Source organism: Mustela nivalis, assembly GCF_964662115.1.
Source record: "Mustela nivalis genome assembly, chromosome: 18".
Classification (NCBI taxonomy): Eukaryota; Metazoa; Chordata; class Mammalia; order Carnivora; family Mustelidae; genus Mustela; species Mustela nivalis.
Window position 1 is genome coordinate 4639819 of NC_139037.1, and position 19627 is coordinate 4659445.

Below are 19627 nucleotides of genomic sequence, written 5' to 3' on the forward strand. Positions count from 1 at the left end.
GGAGCATCCCACGTGACACAGATCCAGCACAGAGGACCACTGCGGATCTCACAAAAGGGGCAGGGGCCGGGAGGAGGCGCCAGCCATGCGGGGCAGGGCAGGGATCCGGTAAACCCAGGACAAGGCAGGAAGGAGCGGAGAGAAGCCAGTCACCGGCAGAAGAGAAAGAAGATTCCGTGTAGAGGGACCTCGCGAAAGAGGGACTCGAGGAGCAGGCGACTAGGAGAGTGGAAACGGACGGAGCCCTCGGACGGCTTGGGAGGACACCTCTTTCGTAACATGCGGGGACCAGCTGAGGGTGGGGTGTGGCCGTGTACTGTCACGGATGCTGCTGGAAAATTTACAGCCAAGGTAACGCAACCGTTGGTTCATCTGGATGCACTCTGAGAACACCTTCTGGTAGGGGTCAGAACAAGCGTAGAAACAAATCTAGTTTCACCACATCCACCCAACCCCCAACCCCAAAGTAAGATCTCAATGAAATCTTTTCTTTTTTGCTTTTTCACTGGATTTTGGTCCCCACTTTAAATCAGTTCATGGTTAGAGGCCCCTTCCGGCTCCCCGGCTTTTTTAGACGAGGGCTGTTGGCGGTCCCTGTTCTCCAAGGACTCGTGATTCAGAGCGTGTGAGCTGGATGAGGGTGTGGTGGGAGCCGGAGTTTGGGGGCTTCTGAGCCCCGGGCCGATCGGTGCCCACAAGCCTGCAGCCGGGACGGTCGGCAGCTCCACGCACCCCATGCCAATAATCATTCTCAGGAGGAGGAAAAAAAATACCCGCTAAACCCGCCTCCAGAGAAGCCGGCCTTCTCAGCGTTCGTAAATAGTTAGAACCTAAGGCGCGGTTCTCCACACGACCTCCCCTTTGCCCTCCAGCAGGTACCTTCTGTCTTGTGGCATTTCTCACACGGGGACAGGCTGCTGTCTGCTTGCTCACTCTCTCTTTTTAAAGACTTATTTATTTGCTTTAGAGACAGTGAGTGGGGAGCACCAGACTGAGTTCGGAGCCCGACATGGGATTTGATCCCATGACCCTGAGATCATGACCTGAGCTAAAAGTCGGGCGCTGTAACCGACTGAGCTAACCAGGCGCCCCATGGCTTCTGCTCTCTTAATCAGGCTTATTAAAAGGAGGTTCTCCCTTTAACATCCCGTGGACCCATTCTTAGCACTCCCGGGGCCCAAATACAGACGGCCCACATTGCTCCTATCTAATTCTTTAGGAGTCTCAGGCTTTGACAATGGCCCAGCCCCCATGCCCACCCCAGAGCTTGCTCCCCAGGGGTCATCCTTGTGCCCCTGTCCCCTAGAGCTAATGGGGCCCTGGTGTCCCTGGACCACCCCTTGTCCTGACAGTCCACCTGCTGGGGCAGAGCCAGGCCAGGGTGGCTGGTGGGAGGGGCCAGGATGGCCAGTGTAGACGGGTCTCCCAGAGGGCATCACACAACCAGGGAGGGACCGAGCACCATATCTGGGGGCCTGGCCTTGCCCCACTCACTTTGGGAGACTTGGGGTGACCCCGTCTAAACAAGGGCCTCCTCTCCCCTGATGTCCAGGACAGAGGCTGGGATTCCTTCCCCGCCCCGCACGCAGCTGGATTTCTCTCGGCCCCACCAGCCTTCAGCTTCTGAGTCGTCCCCTGTCCCTTATTCCCATCTGGTCAGCAGAATTCCCCACTTCAGTTTCTTACCAAGCTGAAGGGCCGAACAAAATAAGAGAGTCTTGGCGTTTCAGAGTTCGGGATGGACGTCATGTGGCCCCGATCGGGGGGTCCCCCTGCTCAGGTCCCAGGGCCATTCGGCTGTAGGCCAAGCTCTACTTTTGTGCCCGTGAGCCAGTGGTGGGGTGGGGGTGTCTGGGCCAGGCGCTCAGCCTCCCAGGGTGGGCTGGCTCGAAGAAACAGCCGCGCTCACTGGGAGAGCACGTGTGCGTGTCAGGAGGGCCGCGTGGGAAAGTCCATCAAGCCCTGTGCCTTTGCTCTCAGCGCAGATTTGTCCCGGGTGATTCACTGGCAGGCTGCGGCCTTTGCTCCCGCACCTGAGTCTTCGAGCCCAGCTCAGACCAAGCCAAGCAGAGGTATCGGCCCTTTGGAGAAGTCGATAAATGAGGCGGCTGCCGCAGGGCGGCGGTGAGATAGATGGCGAAGCCTTGCATCCTACCTTGAAGGTCAGTGAATGCGGGCTGGCGGGACGGCACGGGCGAGTTTCCTGCAGGCAGCCGAGCTGGGCTCAGGCGAGCGGCCTTCTCCCCCTGCCGGAGCTCACACGGCAGGTGATCGTGAACACTGGGGCCTAGGGAGAGGGCAGTGAGCCAGGCCGGAAGCTCCCTGCCCTCGTGACCCTGACGCTTTGCTTCACTGCGGGCCTTTGCCACCTGATCCTCTACTCTGCGATCCAGGAGGTGAGTGCCCAGGGGAGGGGCTGCCTTCCTCTCTTCCCATATCCAGGGGCATCCGTCTGGCCCTTCGCAGGCCTTGGTCAAGGGCGGGTGAACAGAATGGCTGGGGGAGGGAATGAGCAAGGTGTCCACGTGGGAGAAGCCAAGGGAAGGACCCTCGATGGCGTTCCATGGGGTCAACATCCCCAGGCGTGACGGCAGCCGTGTGCCTGGTCCACGTGGGAAGCAGTAACTTTGCGGCAGGTGCGCGGAGGCAGAGGGTGTGACAAAGGAGATGAGGGGCCTTCTGGAGCCCTGACCCCCCCACTGCATGAGGATAACAGCTGTTTCCACTTGCTTAGCACATACCATCACCTTATTCTGCTCCCAAAGCCCCCAGGGCTCTCCGCCCTCCCAGGCTTGGTGTTAGCCGTTGGTTTCTGCCAGGAATTCTGACCCAGCTCTTTGCTTGGCTGGCTCAGCGGCACCCTTCGGACCTCGGTCCAAAGACACTCCCTCTTACCCCGCCCATCCGGTAGCCTCTCCCAGTTGCCCTGCGTCCCAGCATGCCGCGCGCTGTCCTGTTGGCACACGCAGCTCTGAGCAAGGGCCCCGGGGAGACGGTCACCTATCACACACGCCGGCACCGCCTGTCTCCCGGCTGGCACGGAAGCCCAGCAAGGAGGACCATGGCCTGGACCTGCTGTCCTCAGGGCGCAAGGAGGGCCGAGCTGGTGGTAGACGTTTAGCAAGTATTTACTGGATAAATAAATAAGCCGTAGGGCTGAGTTGAGATGAACTATAAGGAGGGCCGTCAGGCTGCACAGAACATTTACTTTGAGGCCTGCCTGTTGTTTTATATTGAAGGCAGTCTTCACAATCGGCCTTTCCCGAGAAGGTCGCTGCGGGTCACACAGCAGCCAGGTCTCCCGTGACCTCGGAGAGAGTCCCTATAAGAGATTTTTATTCATTTGATGTGTTTTCCTGCCTGAAATCTAGAAAAAGGAAAATCTGTACTCTTTGGATGAGTCAGCCTCTTCTAAAGTGACTTCCCGCGAGACTCCGAAAAGAACCAGGAAATTCTTTGCACTGGTCTTGATTGTTTCAATTTTTGTAAGAACGTCACAGATGCTTTTAGTGTCTTGAACTTTTCATGTAACTATGATTAAATTGAAGTCTTGGTTTAGCCCAGAAGGTGGAGGTGTCTTCCACGTTTGTTGGTTCCTAAAACACCATTCCAGAAGGAAATAAATGAAAATCCATAAAGCTGCACATGCTCTTTGATCCAGAAACTCCTTTTTAAAAATAAGTTAGCCCCAAGCAGTAGTTAAAGGGAACAATTTCAGAGAGGTGAGGATACTGGCTTAATAAAGTCAAAGCTGTCCCTCCGCTGCAAGACTTCTCAGAGCCTTCAGTAAGCAGATTCAGGGTGTGAACAGCTGAGAAAGGGTCTCAGGAGAAAGCATTACTCAGGTTTAGTTGGCGGAAATATTTAGCTACGAGAATATTTCCTCCATCACTGCTTATTGTAGAAAAAGTTTTTAAAAGTACCAGGAAACCGTCTACGGGTAGTGACTAGTTGCCCAGAAAATGAAACAGTATGAGGACAATAAAAACAATGATAGCCATGATGTGCATGGCGAGATGACTATGTGTGTGGAGTGGAGATGACACGAGAAACTGGATCTTTACACTAGGCGGTGATATGTGCAACCGAGAGGACCACAGGCAAACGCCGGGCACGCTGGGTGCCTCCTTGTCATAAGCAGCAGTAACTGATGACGCTGTCTCTCCTCCTGAGTCCAAGGTCAGCCTCCCGGCTCCTCCCCACGCCCTGCCCTGCGTGCTGAGCCCTTTCCACTCCAGGGCTCAGTATGTAAGCCCAAGCCCATGCCCCAGCCTGGCTGAAGAAACACCCTGGAAGGTAGTGCTGGTGGTAACTGTGCTAAGAGTAACAGGAGAGATGAAGAGACCAACACTAAAACAAGGCGTTGGTCGTTGTTCCAGAAACTTCCTGAGCGTTGCACAAGGTTCTGCTCGTTTAACTCTCCAGCAGCCTCACGGTGTTGCTGTTACTGCTCCACGGGATGGATGAGGACCCTGAGGCACAGAGAGGCTCCGTCCTCGGCTCCAGGTCACACAGCAGGCCGGCGATGGAGGCGGTGAGAAGCTGGTTTCTGCAATGTCAGCCCCCAGTGTGTGGTATTTTGCTCCAGCAGGCTAATCCACCGCGACGTCAATATTCGGTTGAATCACGAGGCTGCCATTCTAATGGTCAAAACCTGCCGAATCCCGGCCATGTCCTACGGCCCCATCTAATATGTAAGTATCTAAACGATAGAAGTGACAGGTCGGGACGGCGTCTCTTTCCACTAGTGGCCGGAGTTCTCTGAGGGCCAGGAGCCAAGGCTGCTTCTCTCTGTGTGCCCGTCTCCCCGGACATCCTCTAGCATTCTGTAAGCGCGGGGGGCCTATGAGTGAGTTGCTGAGATAATCATGTTGAATCCCCATCGCACCAGCACCTTCATATCCTTTATCACATCCGTAGCGTATCAAGCATAGTTCACTCATTTAGAAGAATTAATTTGTGCATATTGGCATCCGCTGTTGAACCGCTGGCTGTGACCTTTCCTTGTCACTTCATAGGAACTCAGATTAAATGTGTCTTCACAACACACACACACACACACACTCACACACACACACAGCCCAGGGTCAACCAACCCTTCCGGGTCCCACCAGCACTCAGGCACATGGGCCTGCGGGGCCAGCGGGCAAGCAGGTGCCTTCTCTCTGGGTCCTCTGCGTGCACCAAGTATATAAGCCCCACATTCAAGGTCAGACTCCGGAGGCAGAATGTCTGGATTCCTCTTTTCATGTACCATGCCTGCTCCTGTCCACCCAGAGGACAACCTGTGGCATCTGAGCACGTGATGCTGCGTGATGGGGTCCTACTCCCGGGAGGGGCCGTGGCTCTGGATACAGCCGAGCGTCTGCAAAGCTTTTGTTGCACAAGAGAAACAAGGAAAGCCCCTTCTGGCAGGCATCTACCTCTTTCCTTGAAATGCAGGAATCGTGAAACTGACCCTCGAGCCAAACCTGTGAAAGTGGGCAAATGAGCAGAGACAGGAAAAGGCTGCCATCTCCTGGAACCACTCGGGTCTCTCCCTGGCTCTGTCTGCTTCGACCACGGAGCCAGGGTGTCAGCGGGTCCTCTCAAGAGACTTGTCATTCCCAAACCTGGTCAGCCCTTGGTCCTCAGGTCTTGAATACACCCTGTCTTGAAGACCTCTTTAAAGACGTCTCTACCATTTGGCCATGACTTCGTCTTTCAAAACCTCTCATGTCAACTTCCTAACAGTCTTGGATTTTAACATCCCCTCCGTTGACATTTTATTTTGCAAAGTCGAGGATTTTTACCTTTTGATACGGGAAGGTTGGACGTTGCTCCCTGGAGAACTGAGGCAGTGATCCATGGGACGGACGAGGTGGTTTGTGGCAAAGCAGCGGCATGCAAGTTAGGGTCCCGGTGACGAGTGAACAGGTGTTTGCTGCAAAATTCTCTCCACATTTCTGTACATTGGACAGCGTCCGTAAAGCCGAGAAAAAACCGAGAATGACAGATGTGTCTTTTCTCGCGTCGCTAAGCACCTCCCAGTCCACGTTCAGGTCTTCTTACTAAGGGTCCAAGAACCTAAGGGTCTAAGACTCCAGTCATGGGCCGGGGAGTCCCCACAACGCAAATCCACAGAGACGGAAAGTCAGGGAATGGTTGCCTGTGGCAGGAGAAGTGGGGGATGGAGGTTATGGCTGAGCGGAGCGGGGTGTCTTTCCGGGGGGAAGAGCATGTCCTAAAACGGACAGTGGTGTTAGTTGCACGAAGCTGTGAATACACTAAAAACCACTGAATTGTATATTTTCAATGGGTGGATTGTGTGATGCCTCAATTATGTCTCAATAAAGCGGTTAGTTCTAAGAACAACACTTTCAAGGGAGTGAGTTCACCGTGGATTTCCAGGTTGTCAGAAGACCCAACACCCTTCCCAAAACCCTTCCCGTTCCGCTCTTCAGAATATTCTAGAATAGTACAATTTGGTAGAACTACAGAGGGCAAAAACGAGAGAGACCTTTTGATTGTCTTTCATCTCTGCCTGCTTAGGATACGTGTTAGCCAGACAAAGGACTCTGGGGGTCACTTCTACAGGATCTCCATTCACGGTCGTAGAGACCACGGCAGAACGAGCCAAGGTGGACCCTTGCCTGGTGAATGAATGAAGGAACGCATGAGTGAGGGAGAGAGCAAGCCCTTTGCCCTCCGCTGGGGCCTTTCTTATCCATCCTCCCATTGCCTTGGAATGAAAGTTCACTTCCTGTTCCACGACGCTGTACCCTCGTGCTGCCGAGGGGCTCCTCCCGACCCCACACAGAGGCTCTGGTCCTGTCACAAACTTGGCCCATGACCTGATGCTCACTCTTAGGCCTCGGCTTCCCCACCCACCAAAGGAGGCAGCGGTAAATGATGTTCCCGGAGGTCCCTCCCAACGCGAGTAAGTTATGACAGCCTTTACCAAAGTGATCGTTATTCATGGACGAGCAGAAAGTTATAAAATTATTCCTGGTGGGCAGATTCAAACCAAAGTCCCGGCAGATTTTTCTATGCGCCGTGCGACATTTTACGGTACGGTCTAAGTGCAGGGAGTAGAAAGGCAGCCATTAAAGGTGAGAAAAATCAACATCTGGGAAAGAATGCCAGTATGAACGGCTCACTCTGACTGCAGGGGCATAATTTTTTTCCAAGTAAGATCATGAGAAGTAGATTTATGTCCCCAGATCCAATGCAAATGCAGGATTTGTACAATAACCATTTATCAGCTCCCAAAGTGCTGATTTATTGGCCCACCGCCCTACTTTGTATTCTGACGGGCTCAGAAAGTTAACTGACAACCCAGAAAGAAATATCCTCCGACTCATTGCAGACGACGGGTTATAAATGAGCGCCACTTGATTTTCTGCTCGGCAAAATTAGCGTTTTGAAATTCTCATTAGAAATTAGGTGTTAAAGCTGTTCCCAAACTTGACTGCTTGGCCTGTTGCTTTGTTCGTTGTTTTAGTCATTTTGTTTCCCGACCACGTCGGGCAGGGAAATGATGCCTTTGTTTTAGAACATTCTGGGGTGACTTCTTTGTCTCGATTTAAGACCAGATCACCAGCCAGGCTGTGCCGAGGCCATTACGGTGCTGACCCCTGCACGGACCTCGCCCCCACGTGGGGAACGTGGGCGATGTATAGTCAGTCCCAGAACGAGGGGGAGCGGGACGACGAGCCGATCAGCCCACGGCCGTGCACCGAGCCCCTGCCTCATCTAGGAGGCCCTATGCCAGCCCAGAGAGGGCGGAGGCAGACGCATGACCTTGCTCCTATCAACCTGCCCCCACCCAATACTAGTGGAAAACCCTAATTCGCGTTTCCCAGATTGTGCGCCCCATAGTACTGGATCATGAGTTCAAGGACATGGCCCCGGGCCCTTGTGCTGGGTTCTTGGCTTGCTAAGTCCCACGGAGGGCCTAGGCCTCTGTGATTTGACCACCTGCTGTGGGTCTTTGATGCAGCCGGTCTGGGTCAGGCATTTGGGCTTCACTGCAGGCTTGGGATCCAGCCATTCTCCTAAGACTGAAGCCCTCGAACAAAGGGTAAGTGGAGTAGACCAAAGCGAAGTCAGCAAGAAGGTCAGGACCCTGTTCCTAAGTGGGGGAAAGGCCAAGCAGCTTCCCTTTTGCCCTCTGAGTCCGGGTCACCTGCAAATCTCTTGGCCTCTATGTTTCTTTTCTTTTCTTTCTTTCTTTCTTTCTTTCTTTTTTTTTTTTTTAAAGATGTTATTTATTTATTTGACAGACAGAGATCACAAGTAGGCAGAGAGGCAGGCAGAGAGAGAGGGGGAAGTAGGCTCCCCACTGAGCAGAGAGCCCGATGCGGGGCTCGATCCCAGGACACTGAGATCATGACCAGAGCCGAAGGCAGAGGCTTTAACTCACTGAGCCACCCAGGCGCCCCTTGGCTTCTCTGTTTCTTGACTCTGTTGTGTGTCCTTGAACTCTCTAAGCTGCAGCTCTAGTCCCGGCTGGCACTGGCTTGGAATGGGCCTCCTGCCTCCTCTCTCTGCTCCGAACGTCTGAAGGAGCTTTTTATAAAAAATTCAGATCTAATAGAACATCCTTCCACATTCAGTCCTTCAGGCATCCCCACTGCCCACATATCAAGGCTCAAATTCTAGTTCAGACTAGACAAGATCTTCCGCGGTCCTGTCTGCTGGTTTACTGAACACACCTAGCCTCAGGGCCTCTGCCTTTGCTGTGTGCTGGACCCGCACATCCTTCCCTTGGTCCTTCTTCAAGTCTCAGCATGGCCCTCCCTTCCTTCTGGGTCCTGTACGAGCAGATACAGATGTGCCTCTCTCTTTGCCCTTGTCACACGGTCTTGTTTTGTCTCTCGAATAACACTGTCAGAATTCTTGTCCTAACAACCGTCTGTCCCCAGTAGCTATGAATTAAGGGTCTAATTCACATTTGTTCAGTGAGTAAGGGGACCCAGAAGGGAGTCCCAGCGGTAGGATGATTCCTACTGGAGCTGATAAGAGGACTGGGAAGGCACATAGGGTATGCCTACATCTTCCAAGGGAGCGGCTCCTAGCCAGGCCCCATCTTGGAATTGTCCCACTTATAGCATAGCCCTTGTTCAACCGGCGGCTTGTGTCCCTCCTGATCTCTGTTCATCATTAATCTTGTTCCTTTGGGGAGCGTAGCTCTGCCCAGGTTGGTGGGGGGGGGGAAGGTAAAGATATGCATCTCTGGGAGAGGTCCCAGGAGTCCTTCAGGGGGACTGAAGGAGATGGGCTCTAACAGAGTCAGAGGAGTCTTGAACTAGGAGGGAACCTCCCATGGCCAATCTGAGCTTGTCTGGCTTCCTTCACCCATTCATCCCTCCATGCATCCGTTCATCTACCCATGCTTCTATCTGTATATCCATCCGTCCGTCTGTCCATCTATCCCTCCATCCCTTCTTTCAGCATCCATTGTATCAGGCTCTCTTCTGTAGACTGCGATTATGACAGAGCTGATGTTCTAGAATCATAAGCAACACAGAGACAGACAACGCAACAACTTCAGAGAGTGACAGGTGGTCTAAAAGCCCTCACAGTGGGTAACGGTACAGGGAGGCTAGGCAGGGTGGGCAAAGTTTTTTTTTAGTGACGGTGACCCAGGAAAGCCTCTCAGGGGAGATGACAGATGAGACAGTTAAGTACAGATATGGGAGGGGGAGAGGGCTTAGGACAGAGGAAACGTGGCGAGCCGGTGAGTCAGGGAGGAGCGTCCGACTGGGAAGCAGCGTGGGACTAAGGGGCAGAGCACAGGCCAGTCATGGGGATGGTGTTCAAGTCCCGGCTCAGTCATTTCGTCTCTGTGGGCCCCTGGGAGAAGCACTCACATTTTGGAGTTTCTGCTTCCCTGTATATAAAACGGGGACATGAAAACCTTAGAGTGTGGCTCTGAAGATGAAGTCCTGAGTGCGACACGGCCCTTGGCACAGGGTCGGTCCCCAGGCCCAGATACCTCCACTCCTTTGTCAGTGAAAGTCACAACACTTTTCACATCTGCGTCATTAGACAGGCGAAAAGATTGATCGCCTTGGTCCTGGTAAGCAGATTCAGACTGATACCTCTATCTGATTTCGGTTGCGTTCCGTATTTCAAAAATGCTCTGTGGACTTCCTTTATTATGCATGCCGCCCGGTTCTCGGGACCGTGACACTGGAAGGTCGCAGCTTGGCTCTGGGCTCAGAAATACGGCAGCTGTCAGGCGCGTGATTTAGGAACTTGGCCTTCCTCCGTGGAGCCACGGCACAGTAAAAGCAAGCCAACGATTTAATCTGTGGCTGCTGAAGGAAAGTGGAGAGAACCCGAAAGCTGCTATATTAACAGCAAACTTTCTCAGCGAATGTTTTCGCGGAGATGCTGTCGCATCGCCCGGCTCCCTGCCTCCCGTGGCCTCCAGATGGCCCGGCATCTGGAGGAGGGACTGGAGAGTCCCAACAAGAGGCTGAGACTCCCCCAGACCCAAGGAGCAAACTGTGTACACACGCCCTGTGAGGGTGTGGGACGCTGGGACACACACACACACACACACACACGGGCCCGTCCGCTCAGGTTTGCCGCCTTAGGCTTCCCGGCCCAATCACATCTGCATCTTCTTATTTTCCTGGTCTATGGCCACAAGTGCACGGCTAACGGTTCCACATGTGCTTCTCTGGGGAGACCCGAAAAGCCCAGATTAAGTCGTGTGTGTCCACTGCTGTGGTGTACACACTCCCCCTGACCGTGGCCGATTCCAGATTCCGTGCGCCGTGGCGGGCTGCCGGCACCCGGGAAAGCTTGCACGCACTGGTTCAGGGATGCTACTGTGACGTCATCACCCTGACAGCGACAGCGACCCCATGGTCTGCCTGGGCGCTGGGTCGGGCCCTGTGTGCTTGACGCCCTGTGTCATCCTCGCCATCGTCGTTTGGGGCAAGGACTGTTATTCCCACTTCCAGGATGAGAAAGTCGAGGCTCAGGGAGATCGCGTGGCCGGCACAGGCTCACCGTTAGAACGTGGCAGAGCTGGGGCAGCAGAACACCTGCTCCTCTCGTGATGGTCCCTGGCCCCGGCCCCTATTCCACGTCCTCGACTGTCTCCCGGGGTGAGTATCTTGCTTCCGAGCGGGCTCACGATTATGGGGTTCCTGGCAGCTTCCCATAATGCTCTTTGCATCTAGAACCCATCCACCCTGGTTCAGAGCTGGGTCCAGTTGCCTTAGCTGGGCTCCAGAGGGTAGCCTGCACCTCTCACACCATTATCCCTCCATTCTAGCAAAACGCGTCTCCCCACGGTGCCCGGATGAGCCTACGATCATTGCTCTCCCTTCCCCGACAGCTTATCCTTTCCCCCTTAACGGTGATGGTCCATTCAAATCCCGCCACCTCCTACCAGCCCTCCTGGACCACCTCAGTCCCCGGATCTCCTCTTCTCTTGGGCTTCTATAGCATTTATGCCTGGACGACTAGCATGGCCCTCAGAGCCAGTGGCTTGTATGGAAACTGTTGTCACCTGGGCTGGATTTCTTACTACGTCCAGGAGACCACAAGCTATCTGAAGGCAGAGACAGTGGGGTGTACAGAATTGTCGAAGAGCCACAAAGAATCACTTGCTCAGACAGGGGTCCCCTCACTGTGCCTGGAACAGAACGTACCTGACTTCCCACCGTAGCGTACGGAGAGGAAGGGCGCTGCTACTCTAGAGTCTCGGACCCACCCATAGCCTTACGAGAACAAACCCAATCTATTTAAATATATTTTAAAACAGTGAATCTCATTCTCTCGCCACTCTGTACTGGATTTAATTGCCACAAAGAATAGCAGAAGGCAACATCTCCGCGGCTGGGTGTGCAAAAGAGAGGCGTTCTTCTGGGTTCTGGGTAAGGCAGAGAAGATACATCATAGGGGCGCCTGGGTGGCTCAGTGGGTTAAGCAAATGCCTTCGGCTCAGGTCATGATCCCAGGGTCCTGGATTGAGCCCCGCATCGGGCTCTCCGCTCAGTAGGAAGCCTGCTTCTCCCTCTAACTACGTCTGCTGCTTCCCCTGCTTGTGTGTTCGCTCTCTGACAAAAAAATAAATAAAATTTTAAAAAGATACATCATAATTCTTGCTCCGATTCACAGACACGTGGAGGCCAGTTGGGGCTGCCCAACCCAAATTAAGCTGTGACCTTTGGTGACCTTCCCGGAGCCTCACAGGAGGTTGGCCACCCATGCCTGCCCAGTGCTCATCACCTAGCCGTCCCTCCGTCTGCTCTAACAGCCACTGTGACCAGAGACAGTGTGGAATCCTGATGAGGCATAAATACAGGGCTACCGGCGGTGCAGGTGAGAGCCAGACACAGGTGTGAACGCCCCCCAGTGGGAAGACTCACGCCGGACGACCACTGCCTCCCACCCCAGGAGCACACCTCTGAAGCCCAGTCCCTCTCACACATGCCTGTCGTTCACATGGTGTCATGGAGGGACTTCTGCTCAAGGAAAGAGGCCGTCGCAAGGCCCCATGGATTTATCTTCCAGAAGGGACTGGCCCTGACTCTGGGGATGGCACTGAGTCCACCTCTGGCTCTCAGGGTGTAGCAGTCAGTGAGGGCAAAGCTTGACAGATTCTGGAATCTAAATGTCACTGCCCAGTGCGCCTGCTCGACGACATTCCATGGGACCAGGTGCCTCTTGTTACGCATTTCTCTTAAGAAACTGCAGAGACTGGAGCAGATGAGTGAATTGGTTGTAAGAGACATGGGCAGAGCCTGGCCCTCCTCCCCCTGTGGCGCCCACAAGCTGCCAGCTCCTCCGTTTCTACACCTTCCCTGGTTCAGAGCCCTCTGCCTCCCTGTGCCGCGGGCTAGAAGGGCCTCGCCAGCAACTGGAGGGGCTGGGGTAAAAACGCCCGGGCTCCTTCCCTCCCTGGCTGGAATAAGTCTCCGTGGGCTCCTGGGGATCCCACAGGGGGACCGAGCCCCCTTTCTCACATGGTGGCCGGCGGGACAATGCAGGCTGGTTGCCTCCCCTTCCCTGTCCCACTTCCCTCTCCCTTGCCGGCAGGTAAGACATCTCCTTCCCAAATGGACTGTCTGCACCCAGATCCTTCCTTCTTCTGGAAACCAACTCCTGGAACGGCATGCGATGTCTTCGTCGAGGAGAGCAGGGAGTTAATTCCATTTGGCTCCCCTGGGCATCTCAACCCCGTGCGAGGAAGGGGAGACTAGCAGGCGCTGCTTGGGAGTCTAGGAATGAAAACCCAGAGAGAGAGAGGCTGGTGGGCCCACAGGCCGAGGTTTTCAGGAGCTGCCTCCAGCGGCTGAGGAGGGAGAGCAGATTTTGCACACAGGGCAGCTGCTCAACTGGTCTACTTTTTCCTATGCCCCTCCCCCCAACTCGGGAAAGGTTAAAGGACCCCACAGTGTCCCCAGGAGAATTAATGAGACGATGTATGAGTGGACCTTTGGTGATTATGTTGTTTCCATGCAGATTTGTTGATGATAACAGAATTCCCACTCTGGTGAGGGGTGCTGCTAGCGGGGGAGGCTGTGCAGGTGTGGGGGCACGGAGGCTAGGGGAATTCTCTGTACCTTCTACTCAATTTTGCTCTGACTCTAACGCTGCCCGAAAAGCTAAAGTCTATTAAAAAAAGGTAGACAAGTCTAGGTTTTTGGAAATCTAGTGTTATGGAAAACAAAATGGACTCGGCAAAATGGGAGATTGTATCAGGAAGACGATATTAAAGGTAAATTGCATAGACTGTGAAAGATGTTCACCGTATCTGATAGACCATTCATCCATCACGGAGAGAAGATAATCACAAAGTGGGAAGGGGGAGGGCGGGCGGCCACCGTCCCCACCTTCCCAGCCCCTCCCTCCCACTCCCGCCAGGACACTTCTTCTTCCTTCATTTTGGTACAAACACCCTGACTGCCCCTCCCCCATCCCCATGACAGTCCACCTGTCCTCAAGGTCCACCATTCCCTGGTACGCGGGGGTGCTCTGAGTCACGCACATCTGACTCTGGGCCCGCACAGACCACTGGGACCCAGGCTGCCACCTCACCTACTTGTGACCTTGTCTGATTTTGTGAGCTGCTACAGAACCTTCCTTTGTTTTTGGCTTTTTTTTTTTTCCAGAGTTACTTTCTCCTATTGGTCCCCAACCCCAACAGGTAAAGAGCCCGTTTTGGAAACAGGACACTATCGGGAAACACACCTTACTAATGCTCGGTGGCAGGTGCCGAGGGTCAGGGCCTGGGGGTTCAGCTCCTGCCCCCAGCCGCTGCGACCTGCGGAAACGCCTGCAAAGGTGGACACCACGGCTCGCAGGAGGTCCTGGTCCTGCCCGCCAGGGTTAGGTCCGCAGAGATAAAGCAGATGGGCTCCCGAAACCGAAGCGGAGACTACAAGGAAGCACTGTCCAGTCCCCATCGCGGGAAGGGGACGTTAGCCTCCGAGGAGGAAGCAGAGCCGGAGTTCGCCCTAAGTAACTGGGCGCAGAGCACGGGAACAGCCCCAGGCATTTTTACGTGGAATTTAATATTTACGCCAGCCTGAACTCGTGGCAGTTAAGCTCTGTTTCCTGTCTTCTGGGGAACGAGGTGGGGGCATTTCCCAGCGAAGGTAGGCAGGCGTGAATGAAGAAGGCTTTGAATGACAGCAATAAAACCCCGCTCTCGCTTTATCCCGTCCTCGCCGGAAAGGCCTTGCTCAGCAAGTAACAATTACCTGAGATTACACACCACATGCACGAACAGGCCGGTTCGCAGGGCGCGCTCGTGCTTTCTCCGTTCACTTAAAAACCCAAGACGGATGGAAAAGGGAGCTGGAGAAACGTCCAAGAACTAAAGACAAAGGCGGTTTCCCTAGCCCAGGACGAAAATAGATGTAAATCATCAGAACCCTCTCCTTACAGGAGGCCAAGGAGGCATCCCCCTGCCCACCCCCAAAGCCGCTCCATGTAAACCAAGAACATCCACAGTCTCCAGGATGTCAGACCCGCTGCATTATCTAGGATATCACAGATATTCAACAGTCCCGGAGTCTTATTTTGTGATGCTGAGCATTATACAGTGACATTATATAGTGACATTATAAGCAATGTTTTAAAACTGTCTATCCTCGTAATAGTAGAGAATCTTTATCAACAGGTAAATCCCCTCATCTTTAGTGACAGACAGAAGGCATCCCGCGGTCGGTGGGCTGGTGACGGGGTATCTGCACGGCATTCAGCTGCAGGAACTGGAGGAACCGTGTCCCCATCTCTCCCCGCTTCCACTCCCCTCCCCGGCGAGAGCAATCTGGACTTAGGAGAGCGTGCTCAGGTAGCTGGCCACTTTGAAAGAAGCTTCATAGTTTTTTGTTTTTTGTTTTTTTTTTAAAATATATACCAGTTACATATCACTGAGAGTACAGATTTTACATCTGCTGAGTATTTCTGTCAATAATAAGAGCCGTGTTTTAAGGACACGGATATTACTGGCAAGTCGGGGAGGCGATGTGATGTTCTCAACATTTCTAACAGCCACAGTAAGGCCCGAAGTGCCTTTCCCTACCCCAAGACTTGCAGTGGCTGTGACTGTGGTAGCTTCTGCTACATGTCCCCCTGCCTCCAGTCACACCACCTGGCTTTGCTCTGGGCGGTCAGTCTCCCACCAGGCTTTGGGGGAGGCTGCTTCTGCACTGGTCCTCTGGGTCTGCCACAGGACTCTGGCGTGTGGTTGGTGTAGACTGGAGCCCTGGTGTGCTCTGGGCCAGGAGTGCTGCTGGAAGCCGGGGGAGGAAGCTCCTTGGGGATGCAGAGCTCCTGAGCCGTGCACCCCGAGTTCCTGCTGGCGGTTCGCTACTTGATGTCAAGTTCTGTTTGAGAGCAGAGCGGCGGGGGAGTGGAGTAAACGTGCAGGAGGAGAGAGGACCCCGAGAGGTGCACCACTGTGGCACTCGCAGGGCTGACATCCTGGCCGGCTGGTGGGCGCCCCTGCCAACGGTCTCTATGTGGGTATTTATTTGCCTTGCACACTCAGATCCTGCTCTGAGTTGGACTCAAATCACACCTTCCCCTGGATTTCCCAGTTATGGGAGCTAACCAAGTTCCCTTTTATTCTCATGCCATCTTGAGTTAGGTTTCATTTGAAACTACAACAGCCCTGAGGGATGACTCCACCACCGTCCGTGGGAGTAAAAGCCTCGGGAGCAGCCTTTCTGACCGTGGACTTGAAAGTGACACCTTTTCTCTTAGGGGAGGGGAATTCGAGAGCTGCAAAGGCCCCTTCTTGGAAATGCCCCTCCCTCCCCAACCCTGTAGTGCTCGCGAGGAACCAGCTCAAGCTCATCAATAATAAGTCAACGCAATGTCATTCCCCATGAGAAGGAGGAGTCTTCCCCCGGGACTCAGGTGAGGCAGTGGACACTGTCCCGTGGAGATGGGAGGTGATGGAGGATGCCCGACAACTTGGGGAGCTTCCCTGCAGGGGGACCGTTTCTAGTGGGGCTGGATTAGTCCACCTCTGCCTGCGGGGTCAGTGGGGACGGGGGCATGGTGGGCAGAGAGAGGATCAGACGAAGCTGGGGTGAATGTGGTCGGGGGTGAGGGAGGCACTTGCCCCTGAGTCGGGTTCCTGTGTTTGCTGTCAGGTGATGGGCACAGGCTGACAAGCCCTGCTCCCTGGCCGCTGGCTCCATCCATACTCCGTTCATTAGCAGAAAGCCTCGAGGGCTCAGATGGTTCTGAACGGAGGCACCTGCACCCCGAATCCCAGTGTTTGAAAGCAAAGATCCCTCTGCTTCACATTTCTTTACCAGTGGCTTAGAAATGCACCGTCCCTCAGAATCGCGTGGCAGAATGTTTTTTACCCTTTTAATAAAAACCCCAAGTGATGTACCAATGAACTTAAGAGGGCTGAATTTTTATAGAAGCAGTGTGGTTTGATACACCTCTCTCTATGTTCATTACGCCTGTGTTTCACATACTACGTGGCAGATGGGACGAGCAGCGAACTGAGCAGAGAGTCTCGCTACCCAGAACCAAACAACGTCTGTTAGCACTGAAAATCGAGTGGCAATATGACCTTTTTCCAGGAAGGGGGAGTTGGAATAATGCAGGTGGAACAGAAATCACGACCTCTGACTCTGCTGCAAGGCGCCCTGCCCCGTCGGTGCGCTGCCCCTGGGAGGGGTACGCCCGGGAACATGGAATAAAATGGAATGGGGAGCTGCTCTCCTGATTCTTGTCCCAGGAGTCTCCTTTCTCCAATACACAGTTCACTGAGGGAAGATATGGGGGTTTTGCTTTATTTCTATTTTTTCTTAGCCACATGCCTCATTTTCCATCAGCCCGGCTGCACAGAGAATAGAATCTACTTGTGGATCTGAGCCCAGCCGGCCCCCACACAGGGGTGCGTGCGCGGTCCCGAGGGCTGGTTCTCAGGACACGGTGAAATCCGCCAGAAATCTGATGGGCACTGAGGTGCAGGGATTCTCTCATACCTGCCCAAGGCCCCTTGAAAAGACGCTGCTCTGAATTCTAATGGTGTCTGTTACGCGCTGAATTGTGTCCCCCAGATCCTTACACTGAAATCCTAACCTCCTGGCACCTCAGAATGGGATCGTATTTGGAGACAGGGTCTTTAAAGAGGTGATGGAGTTAACATGAGGTCCCAGCTTGCATTTTCCCCGTGTTGTTTGCTCACAATAGATTGTGCACAAAGGGGGGTTTTCTTCCTCTGGCCTGACTAGTTACGAGGCACATGACCACGGAAGAACAGAGAAGACTAGACTATTGACTATTGACTATTGGCTTCTCATGGAACGTCCCAGAATCTCCCTGTGCCCGAATTCATGAGAACTACTAACTGGAGAACCCAGGGAAGGGCCTCTTCAGCTGTTCCGCACTCGGGACGTGGCCCAGTGTGGTGGCCTGTGCTGCAAGCCAGGGCGTGCTGTGGCCACTTTGCTGTCCCCAGGGTCCAGGTCACTGGGTCCATGTTCTGGCAGCCAGGAAGGGAGCTCTTCCTCGAATTCTGCCCTGTCCATCCCAGTTGGGTCTGCTGGAGCGGACTTCCTCCTCCTTCCAAAAGCTGCAAGATGGCGATCGTGTCTGTCCCTCTTGTGTTCCTTCTCCAGGCCCAGCTTCTTCCATGTGCCTCATATCAGAGGGTTTCGAGCCTTGCCTGTCCTTACTAACAAACGTCCTAGTCCTTTTTACTGAGTGCTTACGAGGTGGCAGTCGCTATGCAAAGCCCTTTGTGCTTGTGGAGCTCAGACACATCACGATCTTGGGAATGCCATCTGAGATGAAGATACTCAGGCTTGGGGAGGCCACCTCTGTTTCCCCAAGTTTCACGGTTGCTAAGTGGCTGGATAGTCTGGTTTTCTGTGATTCCAAAGTCCTCTCTGCCCCGACCCTTTTTAAAATTGTGGCAAAATACCCGTAAAGATTAACTACCTTAACCATTTTAGGTGTACAGTTTGGTGCTATCAAGGGCACGCATCATATTGGGTGACCCCAACCACACCATACAACACAGAAGTCTTCTTGTAGAACTGAAACTCTAACCGCTCAATAATGAGCTCCCATCCTGGTACTCTGCCCATCCCCCACCCCCATAACTGGTGACCACCCTCCTAGCTGGTGTCCCTATAAATTCAACTACTCTAATGACTCATATGAGTGGAATTGGATAGGATTTGGGTTTTTGTGGCTGGCTTATTTCACGGAGCAGAATGTCCTCAAGGTTCATCCCTGTTATCATTGGTGTCAAAAAGTCCTTCCTTTTTAAAGACTGAATAATATTCTATTGTCTGTACATGACACGAGGGCTTATCCATTCACCTATGGATGGATGCCTGAGTTGCTTCCACATTTTAGCTAATGTGAATAACACTGCTATAAATACGAGTGTACAGATATTTCTTTGAGACCCTGCTTTCAATGATTTTTGGTTCTCAGAAGTGGAATTGCTGGACCAAATGATAATTCCATTTTTAATTTTTTGATGAATCATCATCCTGTTTTCCATGGCAATGGTACCATTTTAAATTCCCACCAACAGTGCATAGAGTTCCAGTATCTCCACATCCTTGGCAACACTTGTTATTTCTTTTCCTTCCTTCTTGTCTCTTCTCTTTTCTTTCTCCTTCCCTCTCTCTCTCTTTCTTTTTATTCTAACGAGTGTGAGTTCGTATCTTGATGTAGTTTTGCTTTGCATTCCCCTAATGAGTAGTCCTGTTCGGCATCTTTTCATGAGTGTACTGGCCATATGCGGATCTTCCTTGTAGAAATGCAAAGTCCTCCATGTGATGATCCCAAACAGAACCTTTTCCCGGGTTGCTCTCCTTGAACACACTTGAGTCTGGCAGCAGCCCTCTGAAAAAGAGACGCCCAGAGCAGCACGGAAGCCTGGCTCACAGGATGGTGGCCCCGGTTCCATATGCCCGTCGTTATACTTGAAGATTCTCTTGGCTTCTCTCAGAGCCAGAAGATACCTTTGCCCAAGACTGAACTTGCAGTCAATGAAAGTCTCCAGGCCCTTGAAAGTTGCCTTGAACTGGTGTAAAGCCAGCTCTCTCGTTTTGAGTCAGAGGACATTTGGCCATGTTTTAGCCTGTTGTTCTATCACAGGGTCTCTTGACCTTGGCACTGCTGA

The 19627-nt window shown here is 53.2% G+C and overlaps 1 protein-coding gene and 1 long non-coding RNA gene across 2 annotated transcripts in view; one reads left to right on the top strand and one right to left on the bottom strand.

The window, feature by feature from the left end:
• Nucleotides 1–19627, bottom strand: part of CDH13 (cadherin 13) — a 986611-nt gene that overhangs the window by 42341 nt on the left and 924643 nt on the right. The window lies entirely within an intron of this gene.
• On the top strand, nucleotides 15325–16846 carry LOC309853654. Its single transcript, XR_014305850.1, has 3 exons — nucleotides 15325–15981; nucleotides 16106–16377; nucleotides 16686–16846. It is a non-coding gene; the product is annotated as an uncharacterized lncRNA (long non-coding RNA).